The sequence below is a fragment of the Cibotium barometz genome, chromosome 20, assembly GCF_041138505.1.
Source record: "Cibotium barometz isolate CiBa-2024 chromosome 20, ASM4113850v1, whole genome shotgun sequence".
Classification (NCBI taxonomy): Eukaryota; Viridiplantae; Streptophyta; class Polypodiopsida; order Cyatheales; family Cibotiaceae; genus Cibotium; species Cibotium barometz.
In genome coordinates this window covers 8085032-8103194 of record NC_141065.1, presented here as the reverse complement: position 1 = coordinate 8103194, position 18163 = coordinate 8085032, and the positions used below count along the sequence as shown (strand labels likewise).

Here is an 18163-nt window from a genome sequence, read left to right as displayed (position 1 = left end):
CTCCGCTCTGTGAGTCTTGGGCGCCGGCTTGGAGGGAGATAGTCACTGTCAGTCCGGGTGCGGAGTCTCTCCAAAAAAAGGGTGACCTGTCTTTGTGTCCAGCCCCACTCCGCCTTCGCCCTGTCCAGGGCATAGGCGTGAGACCAATCCTCTGCATATATGTATCTAAAGGTAGGCTGCACCCTCGGGGCGGCGTGGAGGAGAATCAGTAGCACCGCCTCAACTGAGGTGTGGACCGGATCCGCCCGCCAATCTCCTATGCCAAACAAGCTCATGCGGGCTGAGTGTAATCGGGTCTGCAATAGGTCCGTGAGCCCCAGGTCACTGAAGTGGTGAGAAAACTCCAGTATCTGATCACGCAAAACTTCCTCTACAGAGTTGCAATCCCATGCTGTGTCTGGGGCAACACTGAGAGGAAAGGAGAAGGCTACCATGCTGCTCACCACTGAAGGAGAACGAGAGGGATGGCACACCACGCAAACTCGCAAGAGCGCGACCAGTGTCTCAAACGGGCCAGCATCCAGCTGGAGACACCTGAAAAAACCATAATCCACTGGGAGCCCCATCACTCGCGGGGGCCCCCCAGGGGAGGCTGGAGAGAACTCTGTGGCGGGCGAAGCTATGATCGCCATCTCCACCGGCCCGGAGTGGCGGTGGAACAGCCGCTGAACTGAACTCTGGCCTACCCAACTGCGCTGCCCCGGGGGCAGTGGGTGGTCTGGAGGAGTATCCTGGAGAGGCCGAGGGAGGGATGGTGGCTCGCGGAGAGGAGGGGGGAGAGCGAGGAGAGGATGGAGAGGCATCTGCCAGAGGAGAGGAGTCAGGGGGGGCCGCCGGGGGAGGCGGGAGGGGGGGGAGAGGGGGGGGAGAGGGGAGGGAGGAAGGAGTGCTCTCCGAGTGAAGGGAAGAGGGGCCGCGGGTCGCAGAGTGCGGCCCGGGATCCTCAGGAATATGCTCCATGGAGGGGGCGGGGCCCCCCGCGGGGGGAGGCGGAAGCGGGGTCTCCACGTGGGGGGCTCCACCGGCGGCCTCAACGGGCACTGAGACTGAATCCTCGTCCATCGGGGTGGGACCTGCTGGCCGCCTATCCCTGACTGGAGCATAAGTGCGGGTAGGTGCCTGGACGCCAGCCGGGGTCGCCTGTCCGCCAGCCTGTGCTGCCTGCTGGCGTCTGCGACGGTCCCTGCGGGCCGAGCGTTTCCGCCGGCAAACCTCCTGCCATCCGCCAGCCTCCTGGGACTGCGCGGCATCCTCCGCCGGAGCCTGCTCGTCAGATGATGGCGCCTGCTGAGACGAGCCAGGGATGTCCGGTCTCTGAGGTGGATGGCCACCCCTCGGGCCTCCTGAAGGGGGTCCAGAGGCGGCAGAGCGTGAAGGATGAACCCCCTTGCGGGGACAAGCGCGTGCGAGGTGGCCCATCTCCCGACAGTTGTAGCACTGGCCGGGGAGGCCCGAATACTCCACGCGCTGTATCAGATGTCCTCCAGAAAGACAAGGGAGGAGGATCGTCTTCGGGAGGGACTCCGGTGAATGGAAAGTGTGGAACGGCCGTTCGAATTCTTGTTAATTTTTTTTGCTTTTTTTTTGGGTACTACCATATGCTCACAAGTGAAAATCCGTGGCTTTAGTTTGGAACGGATGTGACAAGTGTGGAACAACCGTTCGATTTTTTTTTTGAAAAAAAGCTTTTTTGGGGTACAGCCATACGCTTACGAGCGAATGCATGTGGCTTTAGTGTGGAATGGTCGCGGTAAGGGTGGAATGGCCGTTTGAATTTTTTTTGAAATCCCTACCCTATCTGCCGAGCATGGCTCAAGAGCTCCACCGTAGCCACTCGTCCACCGCCATCCTCCCGCACTCGTTGTCACACCAAGGTGGTTGCTCTAATCCAACGGGTGATGCAAGCTCTCTCACAAAGATCGTGTGGGATCTCCATGGAAGAGGATCGCTTTGATTGGCCGGGAGTCCTGCTGCCCGAGTTATCACTGAGGCCGCTGTCTGAGGCGTCTCCACCACCTGCCCGAACGCCTTGCCAATGGATGACAAGAGGGGCAAGTACTCCCTGCGGAGTCCAGGAAAGCAGATAGTGATGGGGAAACCTGTCGCGCCTGCTAGCGGGTCAGAAGCGGGGTCGAAACCGTGAGTCCATCGCGCCAGGAACGCCCGGGATGAGCGGAGGGCAATGGGGCTCCGAGCCAGCACCGTCTGAGCTGCCTGGGGGGACTCGAAATCCACCTGGTAGTAGCCACGTCCCAAAAAATCGACGCTGACGATCTTGGCAGGCACGCCAACGAGGCTGCCTTGCAGAAGGTCGCGAAGCTCTATCCGCATCGGACGGCTACCCACTATCTTGCAGACCAAGGAGGAGGCCTCAAGAGCGGATACTGTAGAAACAAACAACTGCTGATCTGCAGCTATGAACTCCAGACGGAGACCGGAATCGGCAGGGGTAGTCGGAGCGGCTTCCATGGAGTCCTCCAGAGGGAAAAAGCCAGAGACCGGGGTCACCAACGGGAGGGACACAACCCTACGAGGAAACGGAGAGGCGAAAGGTGAGAGGATAGCGGGGGCGGAGCGGGGGGAGGGGGGAGGGGGGAGCTGGCGGTGGGAGGAAGGGCGGGACGGAGACGGAGGGGGAGGTGAGGGAGAAGGCGGGGGGAAGAGCCTCGAAGCGAAGGAGAAGGCGGGGGGGCGGGGGAGAGATGGCGGGGGAGGAAATGGCGGGGGAGAGAAGGCGGGGGAGGAAATGGCGGGGGAGAGATGGCAGGGGAGAAAAGGCGGGGGGGAGGAAGCGAGGAAGGAGGCGGGGGGGAGAGAGATGGCGGGGGAGGAAGCGAGGAGAGTAGAAGGCGGGGGGGAGATGGTGGGGGAGGAAGCGAGGAAGGCGGCGGGGGGGAGAGGCGGAGGAGAGGCGGGGGGCAGGGAGGGCGCGCGACGGCGAGGGGCAGCAGGGGGAGGGTAGACGCAGGAGCAGATCGCGCAGCCGATATTTACCTATTTTTTGCCTTTGCTACCTCGGACGCACAAATCTCTTCTCCGTTTGGTTGCTCCCATTCGATTTATGCTATGGAAGAGGCAAGGAAATATTATGGGTCAAACATGGATAGCTTGGAATCACATTACGACGCCCAAAAGAATGGGTGGGGCTGCTTTACTGGATGTCCGCTTGCATATGGTGGCGCGTAGGTGGGCGCTTTTTCAGGATGTGTTTGCAGGAGCAGCCTTGGGTATTCATGGCTCGTGACTTGATTGAGTTGGAGGGATTGTGACATGGACAGACACGTGTGCAGGCTTCATGGTGGGGACATTGTGAATGCAGCTCATCCTGTCCGTATTCGCTCATCTCACATTTTATCGCATATTCTCCTTTCTTGGCATGAAGTTCTACTATTGGCTCGGTGGGATCCTGGTCATGAAAGACTACTTTTGAACTCTTTGCAGTTCGAAACATTTGTGGAGTCGCATGTCATTGTTTGGCCAGACACAGATGCTTCACACATACGAGTCAACCGCATGGTCAGGTTAGGCTTGGTTAGAATCCGAGATGCTGTGATACCTGGTCGTGACAGGCCATATTCGTTTCGTCGTATTCGACAGCACTTCAGGGTTCCTCGGACATTTCAACCACTATGGGTTGACATCATGCATGCAGTTGAGCCTTTTACTCCATTGCCTCGACCATCTGCAGATCAGTCTTGGCTTGATTGGGCACTATGTAAATCTGGTGACTTGATATCTCTTTCAGCTAACCAGGTCTATCATAAGCTCGTATCAGAGAAAGATTGGGTTTCAGCCAAGGCCAATAAGGTGTGGGGATTGCACAAGTCCAAATCATGGTGGCAGAAAACTCTTATGCATGGTTGGCAATCTAAACTCCCTTACCAAGGTAAGGTTTTCATTTGGAGGATGTTGGGGGGAGGGTTACCTACACGGGATCAGCTCAGCCGTCGTAAAATTACATTGGCCTCTTGCTTCTTTTGCACGACATGCACTGAAACAGTTATGCATCTGTTCATGAGTTGTCCAGTGGCCCGTCAGATTTGGTCTTTTGTCTCTCGCGTTTGGGAGGCACTAGAGAGGTCTACTGTTTCGGCTTATCAGTGGATATTTGGGATTTGTCCTCAAGTCATTACTTCGGACAGTCACCTTGTGATATTCCATTTCCTTAGATGGACAGGACTTTGGCATATTTGGACTACACGGAATGGGTTCATCTTTGATTCCTTGTCTGGAATACATGGGCACATTCTACATATCCGCGGTTTGCTGCTTTGGCAGTTTTCTTCTCTTCTCTCAGCTCAGCTACTGGATGCAGATGTTATTTCGTTATGGTCTACGGCGGCTCGGCTGGCTCATCTTTGATGCTTTTATCTGGGATGCTTATTTGGCTAGGAGGCTTTCTTATTGGTGTACAGGTGTGCATGGTCATGATCCTTTAGAGGATCTTTTGTGGAGGTTTTTTTGGGGCCATAGGTTCTGTGTGAGCCATGTGGCTGATGTACATTTTTACATATAATATAAAACACCATTTCACGGAAAAAAAAAAAGAGAGAGAAAGAAAGTTATATTAACATCTACGGAAGACCCCAAGGGCCTCTGAGACCAAAAGTAATACAATGGTACCATGGATATACTGAGCCATGGAAAACTGAAAGAAAAAGTAAAATGAAAACATCTTACAGTACATGTGAACAACATATGATCCTGTGTAGAGTGAGATATGCTGTGATCAGCTAACGACGATACCCGCCTCGGCCAGAACCGATCTAATGGTGGAGTGAATGTCAGGCCTCTGTGATGGGAGCGTGACATGTGTGCTGGAGGGTCTTGATGCTCTGGGTCGGGGATGTCTGGCTCACAAAATGGATCGAGCTCTCTCACTAAGAACTGCGGGGCGTGGAGCTGGAGCATGGGTACGGGTGGTGGGCTCTGATGTCGTAGTAGAGGAACTGTTGTGGGCAGTGGATTCCGATGTGGATGTATGTACCACAAAGAAATATGTGATGGCTCTCTGTGAGGTGTCCTGTTGGAGCCAAGGCTGTCTCTCAGCATGCTGCCTCAACAATTCATCCCTGTGTCGTCTGAGCTCCATCAAGTACATGCCAGAGCACCTTTGATCCTCAAACTGTATCACCCGTGTGAGTGGTCCGAATCCCTCTCGGAAGAGGCAGTGGAATCTCCCCCGTATCTCATAGTAAGCCGGGCAACTGAGCATATAATGGGCCTCATCCTCTACTGCTCTGGTGATGCATACCGTGCATGTCCTCTCCTCATGTGGGATATCCTCAGCTCTACCAATCTCTACTCTGAGGCAGTGGGAGGATACACTGAGCTGGCCGATCGTGATACGCATGGCATGTGACGTGTGTATCTATATGTATCCCAGGATCTCAAAGAATCCTTCCTCGGAGAGTCTCAAGAAGTGATCACTGTAGAACTCACCCTTCTTACCAATCTCTAATGGAGACACCCATGTCTGGTGTATGTGTAGCCCGAGTAGATCCAACCAGATGATCTGGTTGATCTCCTAACGTGAGAGATCAAGGTATGGGGAATCCAAGCTATACTGAAACAGGGGGAGACAGTCCATCTATATGCCATGTGCATGAAACCACTCGACTACCTCAGAGTACCATGCATGTGTCGGTATTGGTGGTGGCCGTGTCGCTAAGGGGGAGAGCAGTCCAACTCGTCTCAATCGCTCCCTCTCCCTCTCACCGTATAATTGCATAGAGGACTCTAGATGATGATGAATGAATGATGACTTTATGCTTATAGATATGATAGAGGTGTTGGTCGGCCTGCATCCTTGCTGTCAGCATGTTTACTGGACAACATCGCGCGTCCACACTTGGACGCCCGTCCGTCCATACTTGGGTGCCCGCCCGTTAGTCTATCCCTAACTCAGCTCGTCAATCAGCCTGCCTAGCTCCAAGCTTCCCCAACCTCGAAGCTAGTCTTGTGTGCGTGTAGCACATGGTAGATACACACTGTGCACATGACATACTCCCCTTCTTCTGAGAGCTCACTCCTGAGCTCACTAAAAAGCCAAGGTAATCTCTGTGAAGAGTAGTCAATGTCTCCCATGTAGCGTCCTCCTCAACACGATCCTTCCACTTGATCTTGTATTCCGTGATAAGCATATTACACAATCTTCTTTCACGAAATCCAAGAATCTTTGCAAGTTCGTGTGGAACAAATGTCATGTCCTCGACATCTATGATTTCTTGAGGAGTAACTAACTGGTCTGTTCCACCCAGTACTTCCTTAAGTCTACTGACATGAAATACAGGATGAACTTTCACATGAGAAGGCAAATCCAATTTATATGCAACTGAACCAATCCGTCGTGTAATACGAAATGGTCCACAGTATCTAGGGGATAATTTTGGAAATCGACCTGTCTGTAAAGTCTCGGAATCTTTCGGAACTCGCAAATACACCATTGTGCTTTCAGAGAACTCTCTGGGTGAATGATGTCTATTAGAATAAAATCTATCTCGGTCTTGAGCACTTCTAATAGATTCCTTCGCAACTTGTAACATTTCTTGCATATCTTGCAAAAAATTACGTGCTGCATCATGCTGAAGTCCTGAGAATCCCACTGTAACAGGTGATCTAGGTTGAAAACCATACATAAGCATGAAAGGACTAAAACCTATACTCGTATGCTTAGTACTATTATATGCAAATTCTAACATAGGAAGATAATCCTCCCATGACTCTGCCTTTTGGATACATATGCTCGAAGCATATCCTCCAAAATTTGATTCACTCTTTCGGTCTGGCCATCAGATTGAGGATAATCTAAGTAACTCAAATTCAAAGTTGTTTCCAACTTCTCAAAAATAAGTTTCCAAAAATCACTCGTAAACTTAGAGTCCCTATCACTGACTATGTCCTGCGGGGCGGTAACCCGTACAGTCTAAACAATTGCTCGATAAAGTGCCTTGCTAATTGCGTAGCTGTAATGGTCTTCTGGGTTGGTAAAAATCTAGCCATTTTTTTCAAATGATCTACCACAACCCAAATAGAATCGTGGCCTTGATGTGTTCTTGGCAATCAGGTAATAAAATCCATGGAAATACTTTCCCATTTATTACCTGGGATTTGCAAAGGATGCAACAACCCAACCTGTCTAAAGCGTTCAGCTTTATTTACTTGACAAACTTGACACTTGAGAACATAATCTTCTACATACCCTTTCATCTTTGGCCAATAAAAAGTGTGTTTCACTAACGATAATGTCCTGTGTACCCCAGGGGGTCCAGCAGAAGGGGCGTCGTGACACTCCTTAAGAATCTTCGACCTAATGTCCGGGATCTGTGGTACACAAATTTTGTCATTACGGAATAGTAAACCATTCCGAATCATCCACTGGCCTCCTGCAGCCTGAATGTTAGGCTGCTCAGTCATCGAGTCTTGGTCAATCAACGAGCTCCCGTCCTAGATCTTCTGCCAAAATGGACCAAAATAACTATCAGTCCTGCAAAGCCCTCTCAATGACTGAAATAAGTTAGTAGAAATCTCGGTGAACGACAAAGTATTCACCTCTAATTCGACTAAGCGTATCTGCAACACTATTCATGGACCCTTTTCTATAACGAATCTCAAAATCAAAATCTTGCATTAATTCAGTCCATCGAGCTTTCCTTCCTCTCAAATCATCCGCATCACACACATACTTGATTGACTGATGATCAGTCAATACCACAAACTTGGAGCCATATAAATAATGTCTCCAAACCTTGAGAGCGTGAATCACCGCATAAAGCTCCTTCTCAAGGGTTGGCTAACGAGATTGAGTGTTGTCTAGCTTTTTACTTTCAAAAGCAACAGATCTACCATCTTGAAATAGAGCAGCCCCGATGGCATAGTCACTGGCATCAGTTTCAAGAACATAAGGCCGACTAGGATCGGGTAATGCTAAGATAGGTGCTTCCTTGACTTTATCTTTCAAAAGTCTGAAGGCCATATCCAGATCGTTATTCCAAGTGATAGGCTGATTTGACTTACGTCCACAACCTTTCAAGAAGTCGGTCATCGGTAGTGCGAGCTGAGAGTACTCCCGCACAGATTTCCAAAGAAAAACAACAAAACCGAGAAAAGAACGAAGTTGTTTCACTATTCACGATATAGGCCAAGCCAGAACCTTCTGAACACGGTCATAGTCAATGCTCAATCCATCTCTAGTGATCTTGTGTCCCAAGTAAATGATGTCTGTCATGAAAAACTCGCATTTACTTAATTTAGCATATAGTTGATTATGTCTTAAAATAGTTCAGACAATCGTGAGGTGTCTAACGTGATCCTCAAGAGTACGACTATATATCAAAATATCATGCAGGAACACAACCACAAATTTTCCCAAATGTTCACAAAAAAGATCATTCATCATTTGCTAGAAAGTGGCTGGAGCATTGGTTAACCCAAAAGGTAATACGAGAAACTCGTAATGGCCATACCTAGTCCGAAAGGCGGTTCTTTCGACATGCCTTCCATGAATACGTATCTGGTGATAGCCAGTACGTAAATCTATCTTCGTGGCTCCGGCTAATCGGTCAATCAGGTCATCTGATCTAGGGAGAGGATAACGGTTCTTAATTGTCAGCTTGTTCAATCTCTTGTAATCTATACACATTCTCTAGGTGTTGTCCTTCTTTCTCCTAGTGCCGTGTGTCCGACGGTTAGTGAGGTATATATAGAGGTGTGGAACCACATTATTCATTTTTGACTTCAAGAGAGCTCTGTCCTCCTTCGGTGCGACCACATTATTTCCAAGTGAAGGCTTGACGTGCCCAAATTGAAGGTAATCCCTTGTGATCTTCTTGCTTCCGTAACGGCGCGAAAGGATCTAAAGTAGCATGCGGTTTTGCATCTATCGCGTCGTTTGCAGACAAGGTTGTAGAGGTGAGACGACAGTTATCCATCCATAGCGACTCTTTGGTGAAGGGATGTATACAATCACCTAAGATACTATACTAGGTGTTCCTATGTTCAAAAGAAAAAATATGACTAGACCAATCTATCTGGACTTGAAGAGTCTTAAACCACTCAATCTCTAATAACAAGTCTACATGTTCTAGGTGCATAATATAGAATTCCAGAGTATCTTTGTAGTCCTGAATCCGAATCGGTAGCGTCTCCACCTTTCGATCCCATACTTGCCGATCCGCAGGTAGGCGTACCTCATAGGTATGATAGCTGGGCGTTGTATCAAGACCCAATTTCTGCACAAGTTTGTAATTATAACAAAGTTGTGTGAGCTGCCGGGGTCTAGAAGAATGTGGATTCTATGGCCATCCACTTCTCCATAAACTCGGAGAAGATCATGCAAGCCAAAAACTTTAGAGTTAACCAGACAATCAGAACATGTACTAGGGCGAGAAGGTACAGTAACTGACGTACCTGTCAAAGACAACTGGTTAGCTGCCTTTGGCTTGGATCCAGCATTGGTCTTTGCACCCTTTTGCTTCGGGCACTCGTTACGCATATGTCCTTTTTCTTCGCAAATGAAGCAACGTCCCTCCTTCTTGAGCTTCAAAGCCTTAAGGAGACGTTTCTTCTTCGCTGGTGTCGAAGTTGAATTCTTCGAAGGTTGGTCCAAAGACTTTCCTTCAGTCGTGCTAGCCATTGGTGCGGAGAACTTCCTTTTGTGCTTGTTCCCTTGCTCGGTAACGGGTTTAGACTTGGAAGAGACCATTGTATCATCATAGATATGAGCGGAATGAATGGCCTTGTCCAAAGTTTTGCATTTGTTGTTTTTAACCTGTAAACGGTATGAGTCAGGTAAACCAGCTACGAAGAAACCCAAAAGAGTTGTGGAATCCATCTTCGTAGCTTTCATCTGCAAATCCCTAAATTTCTGGAGATAGAGCTCATAAGTGAGGTTCTGCAAGGTCATGGTCAAAGTAGTAAACCGGGCAATATCATAGTCATCCTCCTTCTTGAGGAATTCTTTCTTGAAGACGTCTTCGAACTGTGCCCAAGTTGTTGGTTTAGGGTTGAGTTCCTTCCACCAAAGTAAAGCTTTACCTGAGAGAAAACCTGCTGCTAATTGGATCTTTTTTCCATCGTCATATGGATGAAACTGAAAATGGACTTGCCACTTATGTAGCCAAGTGTCCACTATCTCCTTGGTACGCTGCTTTTGCTCGCCCCCAAACTGTTCCGGAGTAATATTGAGACTAAAGCAGATGCCAAGGTATCCATACCCGAAAGAGTAGTAGGATAGTGGTCAAAAAAGAGATGGAGTACTGTAAAGCCTGCATCTGCGTGGCGATTTGTGCTTGACGTTCCGAGAAAGAAGCTTCGAGAGCAACTTTAAACTCTTGGAAATCTGATTTTGAAACATAATCGTCGAAAAGATCGGCATCGGTGGCTTTCGTAGCCGGCAGGTTTCCATGTTCGAGAAAGGACTCCAACTCGGATTCTTGGGTCGACATCTTGAAAAGGGCAAGGTGAGAGAAAAAGTTGATCTTGCACAAATAAGAGTGCTACACAACTTGAGAGATGTGTGGCAAGAAGCCCGCTTAAGGGGAATATAGGCTGCAGCCCACCAGTCGCCAAAAAGAGCACCATGCGTGTAGCTGCAACCCTGTGTGTCGCCTGTGGCAGTTCCGTATCTCCTGCAGTACTGCGCTTCCTGCAGCTGCCTCTTTGTGTCCAGCCCACGTGCCTGCTTGTTGCACAAAAAAAGTGCGCCTGTTCGCCTGTGTGTACTGCAGGGCAGAACACCAACCAAGGAGAAGCACCACACACACACACTGATTCTACTACCCTTCCCCTTTTTAATAATGAGGAGGCGCCTCAGCCCACTTTTCTCCAAAAAGCAAAAACTAAAAGCCATAACAAAAAGCGCATCCTCCAATATTATTATTATTTTAAATCATCAAAGGTTATAAAACCTTTAAACTTAAAATCCTTTTGTCCCCTTCATACCTGGGACTGTCCCACAGATGGGTTTCCTTCTCAATTCCAAACGGATGCCATTCACACTGTCCACCATGTCCCTGTGCCCACCTGCATACTGTCAAGAGGAAAACACAGGGTCGTAACATACCCCCCTCTTGAAAAATAGCAAGCATCCTCGATTGCACTCAATGGCACAATAAGACATCTTATTAGCAAAGAGTTCCCATATGACAAAAGCACTGGCCCTCAAGTGCATCTGGGTGATGAAACAATCATCCTGCACAATATGGCCACACCGTCACGTCAAAGTGACAAACAACTCGTGCTTGTTCCTTAAGAACCTGCAGATCAAAAGTCTAAAACCAAGTGGAAACACGTAACCTGTGTTAGCCAAAAACAAAACCATACATCATTCTACATATGACACACATGTGCATGACACATATATGCATTCGCAAACAATATGCTCCTCAAGATGCTCTACCTACTCCAAAATAACAGTCTCACGGCTGCTCGCAAGTTTTACGCCCATGGACATCCCGCAGGACCCACAACTGGAGGTACAACATGAGCATATGAAAGCACTCAATGCATCCAAACAATACATCCACTAAGTACTTCCCACATATGTGTCATGGCCGTCCCGCAGGAGTCACACCTAGTGGTGCATCCATGCATATAATAAAGTACTTGATGTATCATACCAATATACATGCATCACACGACACAATCCAGAGTATTATCCAATGTATTCTCAATGGTACCAAGATCCAATGGCACCAGAATACAATAATACCTCAAAAAGTGTATGCATACATGCACAAATAGAGTTCAGTCCATATATCCATGAACCAAACCAACTCTAGGACTGCTCGCAAGACTTATGCCCTCCATAGAGTTATCCATAGTTGCAGTTATAGTTCATGGTGCGGCCGACTGTGAACCATACCCAACTTTACCATCTCATGTGACTAGTACACAATATCATAGAAGTCACATAAGCAGATGTACTGTCAGCCTCAGTACCTTCGGGTGAATACAAAGATGTCACCAAGCGACTCCTATGGGTTTCCTTCTCAATTCCAAACAGATGCCATTTACACTGCCGACTGGATACTCATGCCCCTCCATGATGCTAATGATGATGATGAAGCTGATGATGATGATGATCTTGTTGTCCTAAATGCTGTATGAATCAAAGAGTATGTTGTTCATGCTGAGGATTAGGCCATGGCACGGGTGTGCACGTGACACTTTTGAATTAGAATAGCCTTCTAATGTAAAAGTTCATCCAATTTTCCATGTGAGTAGACTCAAGGAGAAACTGGGAGCTACAGATACCGTAATTACACCTCAAGAACTAATAGAGGTTGAGAACTTCTTTTGTTCCACATGAGCCAAAGCTTGTACTGGATTTCAAGGAGAGGAAGCTTAGAAATAAGTTGATCCCTGAGTATAAGATCAAGTGGAAAGATAGGGCGGTGGACGACTCGACTTGGGACAGATGCTAGTTTAGAGCAGAGATTCCTTGATTTTGTTTCCTAGGTCTTAGGAGGGGAAGTATGTTATGTACCTAACACTAATCCCCCGGATTAGGGACTAATCTAGATAGGGTTGGCAAGCCTTGGGATTAAGGGAAGACCACAGGTAGGTTACAAGTGGCTAGGGTTTATTATTAGTGATAATCCATGGTTACACTATTTATAGCTCGATTGTTATTTATAGTGGCAGTAGTCACTATATAAGTGACTTACGGGTTATAGTTGGCAGATGATCTATGCCACGACCAGACTCCTGCCACCCACGGACATGGCATTCACAAGCGGTCTTGCTGAGGTCCCTCAGAACAGGCTCTGGTGGTATCGAACATCAGGGCTGACTGGCTTGGCCTATGGGGAGTGGAACCCCTGGCTCGATGGAGATTCCTGCTGGAATCTACAGTTGGGAGGTAAGTTTTCTATATGTACTAACCTTGTGTGTTTAGCTTGTGTATTAGGTGGTCCTATGAGGGCTTTACAAGGTCCAAACATGATGTGCTTATGTCCATTTGGACTTCAATATTTCATACACTGACTGCCTTGTGATGCATCCAGGATCCTATAGGTTAGTGTAGCACTTTGGAGGTATGCCATTGAAATTGCCACTATTCTACCTTGCATTAACAAATTTTAATGGTACTAGTCTCTATTATCTACCTACTATCTTGGATGGGTCAATCATTGGTGCACCGTGCAAGTTCTTAGTCACACTACAATGAGAGCTCATCATCAGCAAGTACCTGTATGGGTGCCATTTATGAGAGCTTGTTCTATCAACAAGTGATGGTTGTTAATGTCATTGTCGAAAACATCTTATGGGTGCCATCTCTGATGTTTGGTTCCTCATGTTTGTGTTAATTCACTAAGACATTTGATTATCGAGAGCCTCTACCACTGATCCTTTGAAGAAGCATGATTGGACCTTTACCAACTACCAAACCTCCATTGAGCTCAGAAGGTTGATCAACCTCTTGGACACAATTATGTATGTATATCATATCTTCAAGGAAGTAAGTAGACTTGGCAACCCTGAATATGACCACCCAAGCTATGTGCTTTGCTGATAGAAGCTTGGATAGTGGAGCAGACACATAATGGATGCAAGTGTGAAATCGTTTTGAAATAGCAATCAATCCAAAGCACAAAAATGTGTTCAGGTCACTGTTTTCCCCCCCTGGAATTTAATGCCCACCCAGAAGCAGCTTGGTCTTCTTGCCCGAAGGCGTTACAAGTTGTGGCGCTGCGGGTATTTGAACTCAGGACCTCCCTTCTCCAAGTCACAAGCCCTGGTTGTGTGCAAGAGACTTGGCTGATGCTTGGCTGGTCCTCCGAAGCAATGGTGGTGAACGAGGGCCATGAGGATTGACGATATGCTTTGATAAATGAATGCACACCAGCTAAGCAATAATGGTACCCTAGTCACAAATAGACAGTTAGAACCTAAGCTAGGAGGCTTTGTAGTTCGGACATAAGTAAGTCATGGTCCACATGATCCATCATCATCCTAAGTTGTCGGAAGATACATCTCCACTATCCAAACGACTTAACTACAGTAAATTTAAGCAGTCTTGTACCATGCTAAGTTGTCAGAATTGTATGCCCATCTTGGAATCCATTCCAGCCTTGCTAACAAGAGACGAGCTCAGCAGATAACACATCAGCATTCCAGCCAGGAGCAGCGTTGATGGCAACACGTGAGGTCTCGAGATTGTAGCACGTCAGCTTCCATTGAATGCTAGTGATGACGCTAACATGTGAGTACACGGTACGGCTGAGATCGCCCCTCTGACCACCCACACGGCTGTGACGATCTTGAGAATTGGCTTGGTGGATGCTAGGGTTTAACCAGTAGGGTACGGAAAACTACATAGTGATACAAAAATGGGCGGGAAAAAAAAACAGGAGACAAACATATACGTGATGAGACGAACCAGAGGGAGAAGCAACTCGGAGGCGCTGGCTCGGTACTCACGTTTTAACAGATTTTGTGTGTGTGCACGATTGAGGTGAGAAAAGTAGATCTACAAACACTTCGTAGAAATTGAGATGAAAGTGATGACACTCATACCTTCTTCAGTCTGGAGCTTCAACAGCAGCAGCAGTAGCACCCTGGCATGGCTGCTGATAAATGAAAGATTATTCACACGCCCTCCAAAAGAATAAATGAACGAACATTTGGCTATTATCTCAACATGCATGTTTACAACTTTTTTCCATATATATATATATATATATATATATTCTTATTCTTATTATTCACAACTTTCTTAACTGATTAAATTAATATAACCTTAGAACTCCCTCTCCTCCACTCTCTCCCTCCCTCTACTCGTTGAATGAACCCTTTGAGGTTTTTTATAGAGAATTGTGAGACCTTAAATAGAAAGGATATGGTTGAATGCATGCAAATAGAAAGGATATGGGGGTCATCATTTTATTTCCTTAAACAAACAGGATATGGAGGGTCATCATTTCATTGACTTCTTCAAGCATTAATCTATACATACTAAAATGAAACCTTAGAAAAACACACTTATTCTTGAAAATCTCACATAATATATTTAATGGAAATGCAAAAAAACATTTGGGTGCCATTTTGCTATCTTGTACTCATAGTATGTCCATAATTAAGTTATTATATATAGTATAAGAATCTATATTTTATACCTGCTCACGTGGTTCTAGGAATTACCACCTCCAATAAATTACAAGGGTATGCAAAGATTTATGGGCCACGTTGGGTATTACCAAAGGTTAATTATATTCTATGCTAAAATTGTTAGACATGATGTCAACTTTTAAAATTGTCTTTGATTAGACGGAAGAATATCAAAAGGTGTATGATGAACTTAGCAGCAAGGGAGCTGAATTAAGATCTCCACACCACTTGTTGCCTCTATGCAAGTAGCATAGAGGCAATAAAATGATCATCGACTTATGGTTGCACGCCACATGGTTTCTCATGAGATGCACCTATGTCACTATTTTGTTATGGAGTTTGTAACTCCTAAATCTCTACAATGTGCCATTCATAGTTGATTTTAATGCGAGAGAACTCTTATTGCTATAGGCAACTAACTATTGAGAAACACACGACCTAGAGCTTCTCCTTGTGCTGATAGAGCACCCTCTTGCTTGAAATCCTTGTAATGAGTGGAAGGTTGTATGGGAAACACACATAGAGCATGAGGGTGCTCTATTAGCACCCTTTTTGCTTGAAACCCTTGTGATGAGTGGAAAGGAGCTTGGAATGGAAAGCCATTGCTAGAAAGTTGTGAGATTAACAAATAGTGTAGATTGAGAAACCAACTTGGGTAGGTGTACCCATTGAGGAGTGGGATTGAGAGTTTGCTAGTATGAGTCTCAATGGGAGAGCAATCTCATATTATGCTAAATGTTGATTAACATGAAGTAGGATTATACACAAGGAAATATTTCCCAGTGAATCGAAGCAGATTATGTGGACTTATTTCTAACTTCTTTCACACTTCCTTTTGTACCCTTTTTGTACTTCTATTTATAGAGCTATCCACTCTTAGATGTTTTTTCAAATCAATAAAAATCAAGATAATGCTCAAAGGTCACTAAAAATTATAGTAATTATGGGATCGTACTAGAAAGTATAAATTTGTCCCTGAAAAATGAACCCAATACCAAATTTCAATCATGATTTTTAAATTTCACAGCAAAGAAAAAAACATTGCAAATTGGTTTTTCAATCATTGATTCACATCATTGTCATCTATTTATAGAGCAAAATTTGTTATGCCTTTTGCAGGGCTAGTTAGAGTTTGTTATGCCTTTTGCAGGGCTAGTTTAGAGTTTGTCGGCATGCACGCCCTCAATTCATGAACCATATCATATACACATTCACAGTTCTAATAATTGGCCAATTTGTACACATACTTGTAATGTGCCCACCCAGTTACTTAGGTAGATCAAAGCTAGATAAAAATATAAGTTCCATACAAGTGACATATTAATTTATTAGTTGACTCACACCCCTAGTCCAACTTTTGTTTTCCAGAAAAGAGATTTCTATTAAGTATGAAAAAATATACAAAAAGGGAGATTTCTAACCAAACAAGGGGGAAAACTAAACCAATATGGTACCTTGTGCTACCAACAAGGTCCCATATGAGTGGGAGTGAAAAAGATGCCATAATCCCACTCTCTCATAAAGTGGTCGTGCTTTCTCTCCAAAACCCTCAAGGATCCTTGGATTTTGGCTTGAGTGGCCATGGGGCTATGGATGATATCACTCAGAAGCCAAAGTGCCCACTCAGTGCATCTAGCCTTCCAAATTAACCAGGTTGTTGCAATACTAGCAATAATCTCCCATGCATTGTCCAACCTCTGTGTTGGGGGGACATGTCCTGACTTTGGCATGTCCTGAGACAACATTGCCGAGCAACTCCCTAGCTAACGTTCCCCTCATATCTAGCTATGGGCCCAAGTGTGTGTCAAACAAATGATAGCACTAAAAAGAAATGTAAGCATCCTTCCTCATCCTTTTAAGGAGATGTGCTATCATAGTCCAAATCCTATGTGCTTTCCTCCACTCCCATAAGCAACTGCAGACCGTCTCTGAAGCTCCTTCACATCTTGGGCATGCTAGGTGAACACTGACGATAGATCTCCACCCATTGATGGCAAGGCCATCAAGTAGAGAAAGCTCCAAAAGCCCTTTGAATATCAAGTGTGATAATGAGGTCTAAGAGTAGGGACTCTCTAAATGTGTACAAGGACAAGATGTCTAGTGTTCCGCACAATATAAGTGAAGAAATACATGCTTTTCATCGGGTTAGTAGCATCCTCCACACCCACTCCTCAACAAGGTCCTAATGCAAATGCGTGATAGATACAACCAAAGGCTCCAAGCATATATGATCATCCCTGGGGCATGATTAATATAAAAGTGCTTCCATACTCTATGAACAACTCTCACTAGATGTACCACTAAGCCCTCAGTGATATCATGCACAACATCTCTCTCCAAATGCCATCCATCTTGTACAAAGAAAAAGATTGGTGCATCATCCTCCCCAAGAGTGGGGAGGCCCATAACCTATAGAGGTATACATGTCCCATAGAAAACTCTAAACCATGATGAAGCCCTTACAAAAAGGTTCCTGCTGTGATCCTATGGTTAGGTATGGGGCAGCATCAATTTGCACAATCCTCTAGCTAATGCCCTTATATGCATAAGCACCCCTCTTTGATCCTCTGTGATGCTTTTAACCCACTTCCAATCTAGCACTTTGGGGAAGAGAGTCCCTAAGCTAGCCCATTAAATATGCATAACTTCCCCACGATGTATACCACACTTATCCAAGACCAAGTTATTCCACAAAACGAGTTGTCTCTTAGCCTCCTCAGCTGACCAAGAACCTCCTCATGAAATCCCAAGCCCGAATAATAGATCTAACTAGGGGGAGGATTGGGGACGATGCTCAGCCTCCAAGAAGATAAAATGTGGGCTGCATATCCAATAATTTTCCCTAACCAGAGATCACATCCTAAGCTGTTGCATGAGAAATTCCTTCCTTGGCTCTGTGCATGGAAGAAATCCTCTAACAATCATCTTACAAAGCGACGCCTTACAATGCACCTCTGGGTCAATCCACCCTCTTGCTTGGGTAGGATAATGGTTTCCCAAGCAACCCTAGCCTTGGGGCGTACTATGCCATCTGTGGTGAGCGTTCTGGTTG

General features: G+C 46.2%; 1 protein-coding gene across 2 annotated transcripts in view; it reads right to left on the bottom strand.

Annotated features, from left to right (window-relative positions):
- Positions 1 to 14655, bottom strand: part of SFGH (S-formylglutathione hydrolase) — a 160797-nt gene extending 146142 nt beyond the window's left edge. Inside the window, exon 1 of one of the 2 annotated variants that reach the window (XM_086814425.1) lies at positions 14521 to 14655. The gene's annotated coding sequence lies outside the window, so the exon portion shown is untranslated. The remainder of the gene's footprint in view (positions 1 to 14520) is intronic. The other variant, XM_086814426.1, reaches the window with a different exon arrangement.
- Positions 14656 to 18163: the final 3508 nt, after the last annotated feature.